Source organism: Ursus americanus, chromosome 36, assembly GCF_024610735.1.
Source record: "Ursus americanus isolate L20-20 chromosome 36, mUrsAme1.1.p, whole genome shotgun sequence".
Taxonomy (NCBI): Eukaryota; Metazoa; Chordata; class Mammalia; order Carnivora; family Ursidae; genus Ursus; species Ursus americanus.
This window is the reverse complement of record NC_142162.1, coordinates 7,044,823-7,059,603: the sequence shown is the minus strand read 5'-3', so window position 1 is coordinate 7,059,603 and position 14,781 is coordinate 7,044,823. Positions and strand designations below refer to the sequence as shown.

At 37.2% G+C, this 14,781-nt stretch overlaps 1 protein-coding gene across 4 annotated transcripts in view; it reads left to right on the top strand.

Moving 5' to 3' along the window:
• The window catches only part of DMXL2 (Dmx like 2), a 142,947-nt gene that overhangs the window by 1,037 nt on the left and 127,129 nt on the right, over window positions 1–14,781 (top strand). The window lies entirely within an intron of this gene.

Here is a 14,781-nt window from a genome sequence, read left to right as displayed (position 1 = left end):
CCTTTTCTGTATTAAATTTATACAGGGTCCTCCTTCGAAGGCACTGTAGGCAATAAGATCTTGATTAAATACACAGTGTTATTGATAACTTATGCCTGATAAAACTGGAAATAGCATAATGGTATGCTTTTTAGACAAGGAAAACACTTTGGTGTCTGCCTTCCAACAGCATGTTTTTAAAGCTGCAGAAATAAGAAAAGCTCCAGCAAAACTGCAGAATCATTATGTAGCACAGTGCATTCTGGAACAGAATTTATCTATCATTATGATACATTAAAAATAACCCCATAAGATTGTCTTTTGGCGATTTTAGTTTTTAAATGTAATCAACTTGGCTTTGTTTCAGTTTAGAATGAACCTTTAAGGATATAATTTGCCTGACTTATATTGTTACACATGACCCTATCAATGGTGTCATCTGTGTTTTGTGTCCACGTGACTTAAAAATCCATATAGAGTTCAGCTTGAACTTCATATGTATAGAGACAATTTGGGGCATAGAAAAAATTCCCCTTTCCCTAGTTGTGTAGGTGGGGAGGAGGTTTCCTAGCTTAGAAGTGTAGGCTTTCTCCATCGAGGAGTCTGGAACCTTAGGTTATGAGGTTATTTCCATACTATCATAATGGTGGTAGTTTTTTGTTTCCATCCGAAGTGAAGTGCCTCGTTGTGGGAATGAAATGAATAGAGCTAAACAGGTTCAGATGCAGTCTGGAAAAGCCAGCGCGAGAACTGTTAGCATTGCACAGGTGTGGTTATGCTGTAGGCCATCCATGACCAGGTCCTTGAAATCATTTTCAAATCTTTTATCACCTCCCTAGTTCAACCTATCGCCAGGGGTGACTGACTCTCAGCAGTATCTATCAGATTTATTCCTTTTCTTCCTTTCTTTTTTTCTTTTTAAAGATTTTATTTATCTATTTGTCAGAGAGAGAGAGGGAGAGCACAAGCAGGGGGAGGGGCAGAGGCAGAGGGAGAAGCAGGCTCCCTGTTGAACAAGGAGCCTGATGTGGAACTCGATCCCAAGATCCTGGGATCATGACCCGCGCTGAGGGTAGATGCTTAACTGACTGAGCCACCCAGGTGTCCCAGATTTATCCTTTTTCGTCTTCTTAGTTACCACCTTATTGTAGAACCTAAATTATATTACTTAATATAAACACTTCTAAACTGGTTTTCCTTATACTCTTTTCTGATCAGTTCATCCTCCACACAGCTGCTGGGATAATTTTTCTCAAATACCATTTCACCATATCATTCTTGGCTCGAGAATATTAAGTTGTTCCTAGTAGATATGCTATGAAATTTAAGCTTGTCAGATATTCTGCCATCTTTGACTTTATATTTGATTATATGTTCTCCTCATCTTGGCCCCTCTGCTATAGACCTACTAATCATCTTACTCTATCCTACATTAAAAAAAATTATTTAAGAGAGAGAGAGAACAAATTGGGGGGGGGTCAGATAGAGAGGGAGAGAAGCAAACTCCGCACTGAGCGCGGAGTCAGATGTATTTAGGCTCCATCCCACAACCTGGAGATCATGACCTGTGCTGAAATCAAGAGGCAGATGTTTGACTGAGCCACCCAGGTGCCCCATATCCTACATTTTTATGTTGCAGCACGAGAATCCTTGCTTTTTATTTTCCCAAATATGACTCAAAATTTACTTGGTTTAGGACGCCTGCCTGTGATCCTGATTATTTTGGTCCTTTGGCATTTACAGACCCATGTTGCACACCATCTCCTTTTAATATTTTAGTTTTGAGTGCACTGATGCAGTTATAATTTTGTCATGAACTAGAAATGACCTTTTGGACTCTAAGAACAGATTCGCTTAAAAAAAATTGAGAACAAGTTGTTTTCAAGTTCTCTAGAATCGACTAAGAATTATTTGAATGCCTACGTTAGTATAGTAAAAATAAAACCCCCCCACAAAAGTAGAGCTCCTTTACATAGGGTGTGCCATTTGATTCATATAGCAGTCAGACGAAAAACTTGAGTTCTCGGTCAGATGACTAAAAAGGGGACCAGCCAGTACTGGAATGGAGGTCCTGTGACTTCTCATCTGGTAGGCTTTTCTCTGTAGTATATTCCTTTCCTATCAGAGTGCTTGCTTTGGAGGGTGTGTGTATGTTTGGAAGGCATAGAAACGTGGCCAGTGTAGAAAGAAAGACTGTCTTGCAGCTAGACAGTGGTTTTCAGCGAATGGTGTCTTTCATGATAACCTGAGGCTCTTTTCAAAATAGGGCAGATCGTTTATTTCAGAGTCTATAAATCATAAGTTTTTTTTAAAAAAGGAATTATTTTCAAAGGATTTTGAAGTGTTCATGACATTGCAATTGGAAAACAGTGTGTTATATATATTGCACTGTGCGTGGTGTGTAGTGGGTGGTGTGATCATCTGGGTTGTGAATGACTGCTTATGTCACCATGTCCCAATCATGCTGTGTTGTCACGATGGTGCAGTTTGTAGTGGACAGTCCCAGTGATGTGTGTATCTGTAATGCTAACGCGTGCTATGATGGTTTTCACTTATATTTGGGCAGTTAGTGGTTTTTAAAAACAATTGTGATGTTATAAATGTAGTAGTATGTATCGCTTTTGATCGTTCTGTTCTTTTCAGTGTGGGAGCTAAGTTATGGGAATACTGTTATCCTGTAATATATCAGGTCCCAGATAGTCCAAGGAGATGATCTTTTACTATGTATAAGCTTTGTTGTACTTTGTTTTGCCATTAAGACATTCCTAGCTACCTTCTTATCTATAAGTGAATGTTTTAAGGCTTAATGTAACAGATAGTGTAAATTTTCCTTATATATGTTTTTTATTGCTTCTCTGAAAAATAGACTTTAGTTTTTAAAAAAATTTTCTGTAAGCATCAAAATATCAATTTAAATAATGATAGTACATGATTGTTAATATAATTTTTTTCACATTTTGGCCTTAAGGGGTACAGACTGTATTTTCAGGAGTATAAGGGCAGTTGATGTTATTCCAGTCTGATATGAATTCAACACATTTATTAAAGTTTACAAAAATTAGTCATTTCCACTCAGGGAGCTTATCATCTGGTAGAGATTAAAAATGATGTACATAATTATAATGTAAGGCAGATGAAAGATCACATATAGTTGGGAAGACAAAAGATTCCACGTAAGACTGACAGTTGTAAAGATAGGTATTAGGCCTTTCTGAATGGCAAGAAAAGCAAAAGCCAAGGAATAATGTGATATAAAGGATAAATTATTGGGTGAGTGTTCCTTCACAAAGCAATTTAAAAAAACACAAGACTTCCTTATTAAATAAGAAAACACCCTCAGAATGTTGAAAAATATAATTTGCAAACATTACCCGTAACTTCTTAGGAAAACGTGTTCTGACATTTCCTAACTTTTATTGTTTTGTTTTTTCCTTAAAGCACCACCAGACAGTTAGTAATGAATGAGAAACTCATTCAGAAGTTCGAAGTTACTGTTATAGGACCTCTTTTTCTGGGGGGTTTAGATATATTTTAATTCTGTAGTAGAATAACATTCCAGTCCTAGAATTATGGCAACACCGAACTTTGAAAATGATCAGCCTGTTTATATATTTAGCACATGTTTGTGGAGCACAGAGGTGTGTCAGGCTCTGTGGAGATTAACAGCAGTGGCAACAACAGAAGAACAAAAACACATAGTACTGATTTCAGGGAGTTTATTAAAGAAGTATAGGAACCTGGTAATCTACATGGAGAGTTAAGACATGTACTTAACCACAGCCAGCTGGCTGTGTGGTGTTGTGAGGCACTTAAATTCTTGTGGGAATTCAAGAATAAGAGATCACATTTGGCCAGGAAGACGAGAAGTTGGACAGAAAAATGCTTCTTGCTGGTCAGTTATCGATGCATATTAACAACTCATACCGCTATTGACAGCCTGTGCTGATAGTAAAGGGAAAAACAATGGTCAAGAATTTAGAATGGAGTTGTTTTCCAAAAGAAATTGGCTTGTTTCTGGAGAGTAGCTTCTTGTTTATTTAAATTGATATCTTTCAGAGTTTGTGGGCTTGTGTTTAGTGTGAGCCTGTAGGTAAATACGAGGTTATGTAAGTTCTTATTTATGCCCCTGTATAGATTGTTAGTTAGCCTTCCTCCTTCTAAGCCTATAGTACTCTTAGCAGGTACGCAGAAACTCTGGTACAAGTCCCAAATAATGCCTCCTTGGAGATGAGAAGAGACCAACTACTTCTATGACCCTGGCTAACTCACTTAAACTTAGTTTCAGGTTTTTCATCTATAAAATGAGGTTCTCAAATTAGGTTCTTTTAAAGTATTAAGACCTTAAATGAGCATTATATGGACTTCTCTAGAGATTTGCAAGAGGCAAAAGGGAAAATGGACCAGAAACATAAGGTGATTGTGGTGAAGCGATAGGTCTGGAGTCTGTTGTATATTGCCCCTCCGCTGACATGTATAGGATTGTTCATCTGACTTTACAGCTAGGGAGTTTGACCTCCGTTCCGGCTCAGAGAATAAGCCATGCAGAGTGTTTATGAAGTAGTGCATCATCTTTGGGCCCATAGTCGAGAAGGTGGCTCTTGTTCATGATTTTATCTTCAGCATATGGTAGGTGGTGGTTGCCTGGGACTGTCACAGTGCAGTATGAAGTGGAAGATGGGGCCAGTGTGATTGTTTTGATGCTTTCCATGCTCTAGATATACTTACTCCTCTACTTTATCTTCTTAGGATTTGGGGTCTTTAAAAGACGACTTTCAGAATTACAATCGGTATCTTACCTTGGGTCTTGGGAAATTTTTAGAACAAATCAGAGTCTCAGTATTTAATTATCAAAAAGAGCACAGGGTGTTGGGTTACAACCGCAGTGGCACAGTGGAAAAACAAGTCATGCCTGACCAATTTAATTTCCTTCTATGATAGAAAGCAAAGCAGTATTTAAAAGGGGATAATGATAGAAAATATCTGTAATTCACATTTAATAAGGCTCTTCAAGCTTGTGGGTTATTTTTTAAAACAAGTTTGGAAGCCAAATATTTTAATAGAAATTTTAGGGTTTTCAGTCTTCTTAAATTTGTAGAATCCTTTTGCATTATTTTTTTGCTCTGAAACAGTAATTCATTATGTAACAGGATATAGAACCTATTATTGAGGAAGCAGGTGCAACTTACACAGGTGGAATGACTGTATTTTCTTTCTCTTAGACATAGTTCATGTTATCCTGGAACTTGATGTATAAATGTGAACCCAATTGCCCGGGCTTTTTATTCTCAAATCTTCTCATTCCATGATTGCTAAGGACTTGTTCAATAACCCCCCCTCTTTCTAAGCACCTGCAAAATAAGATGGTTATCTCCTATCCCTATGATAGAGGAGTCAGTAGGTACAAAAGGGTCAGTGAACACAGTGAGACTCCTTTAAATGCTACATGGTAATTTGGTGGAATGATTTGAGAACCATAAATAATACCCTCTTAGATTGTCATTGAAGATGTTCCATTAGGGCTGCCTCCTCTAAAAAAGTGAGCCTTCTCAGGGATAGTAACATTTAATTAATTGATTAATTTTTTTTTAAAGATTTTATTTATTTATTTGACAGAGATAGAGACAGCCAGCGAGAGAGGGAACACAAGCAGGGGGAGTGGGAGAGGAAGAAGCAGGCTCATAGCAGAAGAGCCTGATGTGGGGCTCGATCCCAGATCGCCGGGATCACGCCCTGAGCCGAAGGCAGACGCTTAACCGCTGTGCCACCCAGGCGCCCCTAATTGATTAATTTTTAATTTTAATTAGGCTCCACACCTAACGTGGGGTTTGAACTCAAGACCCTGAGATCAAGAGTTGCATGCTCTACTGACTGAGCCAGCCAGGCGCCCCTAGTAACATTTAATTTAATTTGCACAAAGCCGTGACGTTTTCATCCTGTGACTTGAAGAGAAACCCAGGAAACTTGGGACTATGTGGGCATTATGGAAGGGGGCATGGATGGATCCAAAAAATACATAGAAGTTTTGGTTTAGATTCAGTTCAAAGATAGACATAGCTTATATGTTAGCTGTAGTTCAAGAACAAAATACTAACATTTTCCTTGGAGTGATGACTTTGGTTTTGTGATATGCTAGCAATTCCTCATGTTTCCTCTGGCCTTGACTATGTGTACGCTTAGGAGGATCTAATCAGAGGGAGATATTCAAATTATGCTGTACTCTACCCAGAGCATCTTCTATCCTGCCTTTAATGTACATGAATTGTCAGTATTTCCAGCAAAGGCTATTTCCTCCACTTATACTTGTGGTTTTAAACTGGGAGTGATTTTGCTCCCTAGGGGACATTGGGCAGTATCTGGAGACATTTTTGATTGTTGTGACAGGGTTGTTGGGGGAGGACAGACATCTATGTGGGAAGGCTGCAGATCCTGATAAATGTCATACAATGCAAAGGACAGCCACCTCACCCCCCCCCCCCCCATGTCATTACTGTAGAAGTTCTGAGAAATCCTGATTGATACTCTAGTTCCTATCTTCTCTTATCTACTCAAGGGCATTGTGCTAGCAGTTTCTCTTTTTCTCTTCTGTAAAATTGCTTTTTCCTCTTTATTGAAATACTTTCTTCGATAGCTCTCTTGGTTTTCCTCTACTTCCCTTACCTGCTCCTTCTCAGCCTGATTCCAGACTTCTATATCCAGCTATTTCTTTGTCATCTCCCTCTTGAATGTCTAATAGCTATGTCAGAATCCCTATCCTCATAACATTTTTCTTCTCCAGTCTTCCCTAAATCAGTAAATGGCTACTTCTCTCTCTCTCTCTTTTTCAGTTCCCTTGGAATCTTTCACTCTTCTCTTTCATTTACACCCTGTATCTAATATTGGCAAGTTCTGTTGGCTATACATTCAAGGTGCATCCAGAATCTGACCATTTCTTATCTCATCTGTACCGCTACCACCCTGATCCAAGACCCCAGCATCTCTAGGATTATGGCAGTACGTTCCTAACAGGTCTTCCTGCCTCATTTGCCTTTAGTCTTATCCTCCTTCAGTTTATTCTCAGTAGCAGCCAGAATGATCCTGTTAAAATATAAATCAAATCTTATTAATTCCATGCTCAAAACTTTTAAATGGCTTCTTTTTTTTCACTCAGAAAATACCTGAGTGCCTTAAATGCCCTTTAGTTTTATTTCTTTAGCACCTAGAACAAAAATTTATTGGGTACAAGAAGTACCCAGTACAATAGTGAATGGAAAGGGTACTTAGTGTAATACAGAACATGCTTGTAGTAAACATAGTGACCACTTTTATAATACTGGTTTTTTTTTTTTAAGATTTTATTTATTTGACACAGAGCATGAGCGAGCACAAGCAGGGGGAGCAGCAGAGGGAGAAGGAGAAACAGGCTCCCCGCTGAGCAAGGAGCCCAATGCGGGACTCAGTCTCCATCCCAGGACCCCGAGATCATGACCCGAGCTGAGGGCAGTTGCTTAACCGACTGAGTCACCCAGGCGCCCCTATAATACTGTTTTTTGTAATATCTTTTGATATAGGATGGCATTTGGCCATGTTTAGATAAATGAATTTTATAGGATGGCATTTGGCCATGTTTAGATAAATGAATTTTATAGGATGGAAGCAGGGAGAGCTGATAATTACAATACAGGTATAAAGCTTTGCTGGTCTGGTTTATTTATTTATTAATTTTTAATTTTTTAAAAAAGATTTTAGTTATTTGTCAGAGAGAGCACAAAACAGGGGGAGCAGCAGGCTAAGAGAGAAGCGGGCTTCCTGCTGAGCAAGGAGCCCGATGCAGGACTTGATCCCAGGATCCTGGGATCATGACCTGAGTCAAAGGCAGCTACTTAACCAACTGAGCCACCCAGGCATCCCTGGTCTGGTTTAATCAAGGATGTACATTATGTATTAAAAGGAATTGACATTGTGCCCATCAGGCAGTTCTCACTTTTTCCTTAATTATGCTTTTAAAAAATTATGCTTTTAATACATAAAAAAAATTGGAGATTAACCTAATACTTGGAGTGTGTTGATTCTGTATTTTAAGAGTTACATGTTTTAAACTGAGGGCCTCAGAGGGGAGGGGGTTGGGGGAATGGGATAGACCGGTGATGGGTAGTAAGGAGGGCACGTATTGCATGGTGCACTGGGTGTTATATGCAACTAATGAATCATCGAACTTTACATCGGAAACCGGGGATGTACTGTATGGTGACTAACATAATATAATAAAAAAATCATTAAAAAAAGAGTTACATGTTTTAACAATCAGCTGAGCTAGGCTTGGAGTTGAAAACTGGGGAGCCTGCAAAGACATGATAGAGGTGGCCGCCCCACTTGGTGGTAAACTGAACCCAACCAAAGGAGTATTGGATAGAAGCAAGATTCTCTTTAGAAAGTAATTTGAATAATGTTCTAGTATATAGACAAATGGAGCATTCAGATATGGCTATCATAATTTTATGCTGGAAAAATTTTATAAAATTTAGATAAAAATCAAAAGCTCAATTTGGCCATTAAAAACAAAAAGCAAACAAAACCCATAAAGAACTCAAATTTTTTGTTTTAAAAAAATCATTAATGTAATGCTTGCATTGTAAAAAACTCATCATTCAGACAAAGTTGAATTACAGAAAATAAAAAGGAAAGTAAGGAAAGTTTCCGTTCCCCGGTAGATTAACACAGCTTCATAGTTATCCTTTACTCAAAAAATATTTGAGTACATAGGCATTGTGCATACCCTCTAAGGTCAACCAGCTGTTTAAATGTGCACTGTTAATACAAGAGGACTTGGTGTATGTTCTTTTAAGCTGTAAACTAGTTAAACTGGGGGTCATCTACCAAAGTGATGACTTTGGTTATAGAGGAATTGAACTGTAGCCCTTCTTTCTGGCAGTATTTTATAGTGTCAGTTGTATGTGGTTGGTATATAGGAAAAAAAAGAACTTTTTTTCTTTTTGAAATGGTGGTATTAATGTCAATCTTGTATGTTAAATTGGTAAATAAAATGAAGTATTTCACAGTTTGATATAGTACAGGAATTTTAGATCTGAGAATTAAAGGATCTAATCAAAGACACAGCTAGACCTGGGATAGAGTTAACACTGGAACCCACGCTCATTCATATGGCTTTGTAGATTATCTGAAAAATGCAGGAAAAGATATAATCATTTGTAATGATATAATCCAGAGATAACCCCTCTTAGCATTTTGGTAAATTGGACGTAGGCCTCATGGAGGAGGCTTATATTATTGATTTGAGAATGTTTATCTGTACTTTTTTCCTTAAAAAAGATTTTAGTTATTTGTCAGAGAGAGCGCAAAGCAGGGGGAGCAGCAGTTATTTTTCTAAGGATTTCTTCTTCTTTTGTGTAGATTTGCAAATTTTTCATATAAAATTGTTTGCAGCAACCTCTTACTATCTTTTTAAGGTCTGTATTGCTTCTTTTCTCTTTTCTGCCATTTATTATTTGTGCTTTCTCTTTTTCTTCAATAGAAGTTTATGTACTTTATTAATCTTTTAAAATAACCTACCTCTACATGTACTAGTTTTATTACATATTTATTTTCTATTTCATTAATTCTTATTTTTAAATTATTTCCTTCTCTCTACGTTATTTGGATTAATTTTGCTATTTTCTCCCTAACTTGTTGAGATAAATGCTTAGCTCATTTCAGTCTTTCTTTCTAATAAATGCATTTAAGAATGTAAGTTTCATATTCTTAATAATCTGCATACCACAAAGCTATTTTTTTAAAGATTTTATTTATTTATTTGAGAGAGACAGTGTGTGTGTGTGTTGGGGGGGAGGGCAGAGGGAGAGGGAGGAGCAGGTTCCCTTCTGAGCAGGGAGCCCAATGTGGGGCTTGATCCCAGGATCCCAGGATCATGACCTGGGCTGAAGGCAGAGGCTTAACCGACTGAACCACCCAGGCGCCCCAACACAAAGCTATTTTTTAATTACTAACTTATAAATAGCTTGGCATATGTTTCTAAATTTCCAAATATATGGAACTTTTCTAGTTGTAATTCTGCTTACTAATTTCTAGCATAGCTGTATTGTCTAAACAATATACAACACGTACTCTTTTTAAGTTGTTGAAATGTAAATTGGTCAGTCTTTATGAATGTTCCATGTATGCTTAAATGTGTGCTCTGCAATTGTTAGGTACAGTGTTCTACATATGTCCTTTAGGTCATTTGTTAGTAATGTTGTGTAAATCTTCTGAAACTTTACTGTCTGCTTATTCATTGTCTTACTGAGAGACGTGTTAAAAGCAACTATGAGTATGAATATATACGTTTCCTTGTATATTTGTCAATTTTTGCTTCATTTGTGCTTACAAATTAAAAAAAAATATCTTCCTGGTGAATTGACCTCTTTATCATTATGAAATAATCCCCCCTTTATAAATCCGTAGTAATTTTTTTTTTAGTCTACTTTAGCTTTCCCAGCTTTCTTTGGGTTAGCATTTTCAAAACTTACCTTTTTCATCCTTTTGCTTTGAATTTCTCTATGTAGTTATATTTCAGAATTGTGTCTCCTAAATATCTCATAGCTGGATTTTAAAGATTTCTGTGTTAACTAGAACTTTTAATTCACTTATATTTAATGTAATTACTGACACATCCATGTTTAAATTCACCGTCTTACTATTTGTTTCCTTTGCTCTTTGCTCCCTTTTTCTCCTTTCTTGTCTCTTTCGAAATGAATATTTTTTCATTCCATTTTTTCCCTGTAGTAGTCCTAAAGTATATACTCTGCTTTCACCCTAGAAATTATTTAAGTTACTATTTAACTTGCCAAAGTCGGCTGAGGCTTTATAGTCCTTCAAGCAATACAAGAATCCTTTATATTGTTTTTTACTCTCTTCCTGCTTGTAATCTATCCTTCTGTGATAAGTCTATTCATGCTTATAAATCCTGCAAGACTGTAGTATTATTTGATATAGTCAGTACTTACATTTACCTATATATTTATTATTACATTACTCTTCATTCATTCCTGCATCTTTCACATTCCATTTGGGATCATTTTCTTTCTTCCTGGAGAACCTTCTTTAGAATTTCCTTTGGTGTGGATCTGTTGTTGTTGTAATGTCATCTTTTGTTTGTATGAAAATGTCTTTATTTTGTTTCATTCTTGAGAGAGACTTTTCCTAGGTAGAGGATGACAGTATTTTCTGCACCTTCAAGATGGCCATCCACTGTCTTCTGGCCTCTTACTGTTTTGGTTGAGAAGTCAGCTACCAGCCTACTGGTTCTTTACAAGTTGTATTTCTTTTTTCTCAAGCTGCTTTTAAGATTTTTTTCTTTGTCTTTCTGAAGTTTTAGTATGTTGTGTCTAGTTGTGTGTATATTTTTTTCAATCCTGTTTGGGGCTTTTGAGATTTTTGAATCTGTGAATTAATGTATTTTAGCAAATCTGGAAAAATTTCAGCTAATGTCTCCTAAAAAATTGCCTCTACCCCATTGACCTTATGAGATTAAATATATTGGACCTTATCACTTTATTTTTGTGTCTAGTATCCTTTCCTCTGTATTTTCTTTTTATCCTTCTCTTCAGCATTCTGGATGGTTTCTTCTAATCCATTTGCTAATCCTATTTAAGTCATGTCTAATTTGCTTTATTGTACTTACTATATTGACTAGTACTAGGTTTTGTTTTTATAGACTATGTCCTTCATAAGATTGAGCAAGTTTCCTTCTATTCTTTTTTTGCTGAAAGTTTTTTTTTTTTTTAAATCATGAAGAGGTCTTGAATATTGTCACGTTTTTTCTTCACTGATTAATATGGTCATGTGGTTTTTCTTCTTAAGACTGTTAATGTGGTAGATTACATTGACTTTTGAAAATTGAATTAGCTTTGTATTACTGGTATATTATCCTTTTTATGTATGGTTAGATTCAATTGGCTAGTATTTTATTGATTTTTTTGCATCTGTGTTTATTGGGGATGTTGATCTATAGTGTTTTTTTTATTTTAAGATTTTATTTGAGAGAGAGAGAAAGAAAGAGAGCACATGAGCGGGAGGCAGAGGGAGAGGGAGACGCAGACTCTCTGATGAGCAGGAACCCTGATGCGGTGATTGATCCTAGGACCCCGAGATCATGACCTGAGCTGAAGGCAGACACTCAACAGACTGAGCCAGGCACCCCTATAGTTTTTTTTTTTCTTGGCATTGTTTTTGTTTGGTTTTGATATCAATGTAATGCTGGTTTCAAAAAATGAGTTTGGAGGCATTCCTTTTCTATTTTCTGTCAGAGGTCATGTGGAGTTCATGTCATTTATTCTTTAAATGTTAGTAGAATTTTCCAGTGAATGGCTTGGAGTTGTGGGCGGAGTTTTCTTTTTAGAAAGTTTTAAACTACACATTTGATTTCTTTAATAGTTAAAGGACTGCTCAGGTAATATATTTCATCTTGGGTGTGTTTTTGTAGTTTCTGGTTGTGGAGGAATTAGTCTTTTTCATCCATTTCTTTGTCGTATTTATGTGTATAGAATTGCATATAGCATTTTAGTATTATCTCTTTATTGTCTGCAAGATTAGTACTGGTATTCCCTCCTTTATTCCTGGTAATTTGCTTCTTCTTTTTCTTTGTCTTCCTAGAGATTTATACGTTTTATTGTTCTTTTTCAAATAACCAGCTTTTGATTTCATTCATATTTTCTATGATTTTTCTGTTGTCAATTTCAGTGATTTCTGCTCTTTATTATTTCCTGCCTTCTACATGCTTTGAATTTGTTTTGCCTTCCTTTTCTACTTGATTAGGATGGAAGCTTAGATTACCGATTTGAGGGGCGCCTGGGTGGCTCAGCCGTTAAGCGTCTGCCTTCAGCTCAGGGCGTGATCCCAGCGTTCTGGGATCGGGCCCCACATCAGGCTCCTCCCCTGGGAGCCTGCTTCTTCCTCTCCCACTCCCCCTGCTTGTGTTCCCTTTCTCACTGGCTGTCTCTATCTCTGTCAAATAAATAAATAAAATCTTAAAAAAAAAAAAGATTACAGATTTGAGAGTGTTCACCTGTATCTCTTTGAGCATTATTTTAGCCACTTTAATGTTTTTGTCTGATAATTTCAGCATATGGGTCTGTTGATTGTTTTTTCCATTGTGAGTTGAGTTTTTTGTTGTTGTTTTTTTCTTGAGAGAGAGTGTGTGAGTGTGTGTTTGGGGGGACTGCTGAGGGAGAGGGAGAGAGAGAATGTTAAGCAGACTGAATGCCCAGTGTGAGCCTGATGCAGGGCTCAATCTCATGACCCTGAGATCATGACCTGAGCCGAAATCAAGAGTTGGACGCTTAACTGATTAAGCCACCTAGGTGCTTCAGATTTTCTTAGTTCTTTGTATTGCTGAATAATTTGGATTGTAACCTGGACTTTTAAAAACCTTGTGTTATGAAACTCTGGTACGTGTGTAAATCCTACAGAGAACGTTGATATTTTTGTTTTAGCAGGCAGTCTACCTGTTTGGGTTCAGGCCGAAAGTTCTGACCAGCCTTCTATGGTTGTCATTTCAATGCCTGTTCCATTTTTAAAGCCTTTATAGTCTTAGTTAAATATAGCCTGTGTATGTTCCACCTTGTGGCCAGTAAAAGACCTGGTCAGTGGCCTCTCCTGTAGTTCATTCTTCAGGTTTTTGCTCTTCTGTTTAAGGTATGAGCCATGCATGTGCTGCCTGCATATGAGCCCAGGAGTTTATAAACAAAGTTTATAGGCTCATTTTTCTGAGCTCTTTCCTTTCTGTGATTTCCCTGGTACTTTCTGGTTTTTGGGGCTCCCCTTTGTGGTTCTTTGGCTGCAAAGTTGAGACTCTAGTTACTCTGCACTATACTTCCTGGGAATGTACCTGTGTTCAGTGCCAAGTAGCAGTAGGACAGGGAAAGGAAGAAAGCAGTGGGGGTTCACCTCAGTCTCTGGGAATCATAGCTTCTCATATGGGAGCTGTGGGATTGCTTGGGGGTGGGATGTGAGAAAATGGAGAAAGGAAAAAAAAGGATAAATGGAGAATTCTCTATCCCTCTCTTTGAAAACTAAGTCTCTTTCCCCACTTCTTCAGCCAAAAGTAAATGGCTTCTTTTCGGGCTCTCTCCCTCTCTCTTTTTTTTTTTTTTTTGCTTCTTGGTTTCGTCCTAACTTTAAACTGCGCTGGTACAGTGGACTTCAAATTCTGATATTTTTTCCTAATTCACCCGCTATCATTTACTTTTCAGAGTCCTCAAATGACAGTTTCATGCATTCTGTTCATGTTTTATGGCTGCATTCAGTGGGAGAGACATAATTTATTGCAGTTCTTACTTTGAACTGGAATGATGAATACCATTTTTCATACCATTACAAAATATCAAGGACCTAGCAGTAAGTCTAATCATACATGTAGAAGACTTCTGTGGGCAAAATTAATAAAACTTTAGGGAGATAAATTCGTATTTATGGATTGGAAGATTCACTACTGTAAATACATCAATTCTTTCCAAGTTTATTCATAGCTTTGATGTATTACCAGTCAACATCTTATGAGGATTCTGTGAAATTTGAGAGAATGATGCTAAATTTTATGGAAATAATTGGGGCTAGGAATAGATAAGGCAATCTTAAAGAACAATAAAATAAGAGGACCACTTTGACCAGCTCAAGACTTAAAAGTCTTGACCATTAAGATAGTGTGATGGCAGCCTAAGAGCAAATACACCAAAGTAATAAAATAAGGCACCAGAAAGAGACTTACACATTTATTGATGTTTGATTTATGTCAAGGATGACATGGTAGAGTAGTACAGAATAGTTGATCTT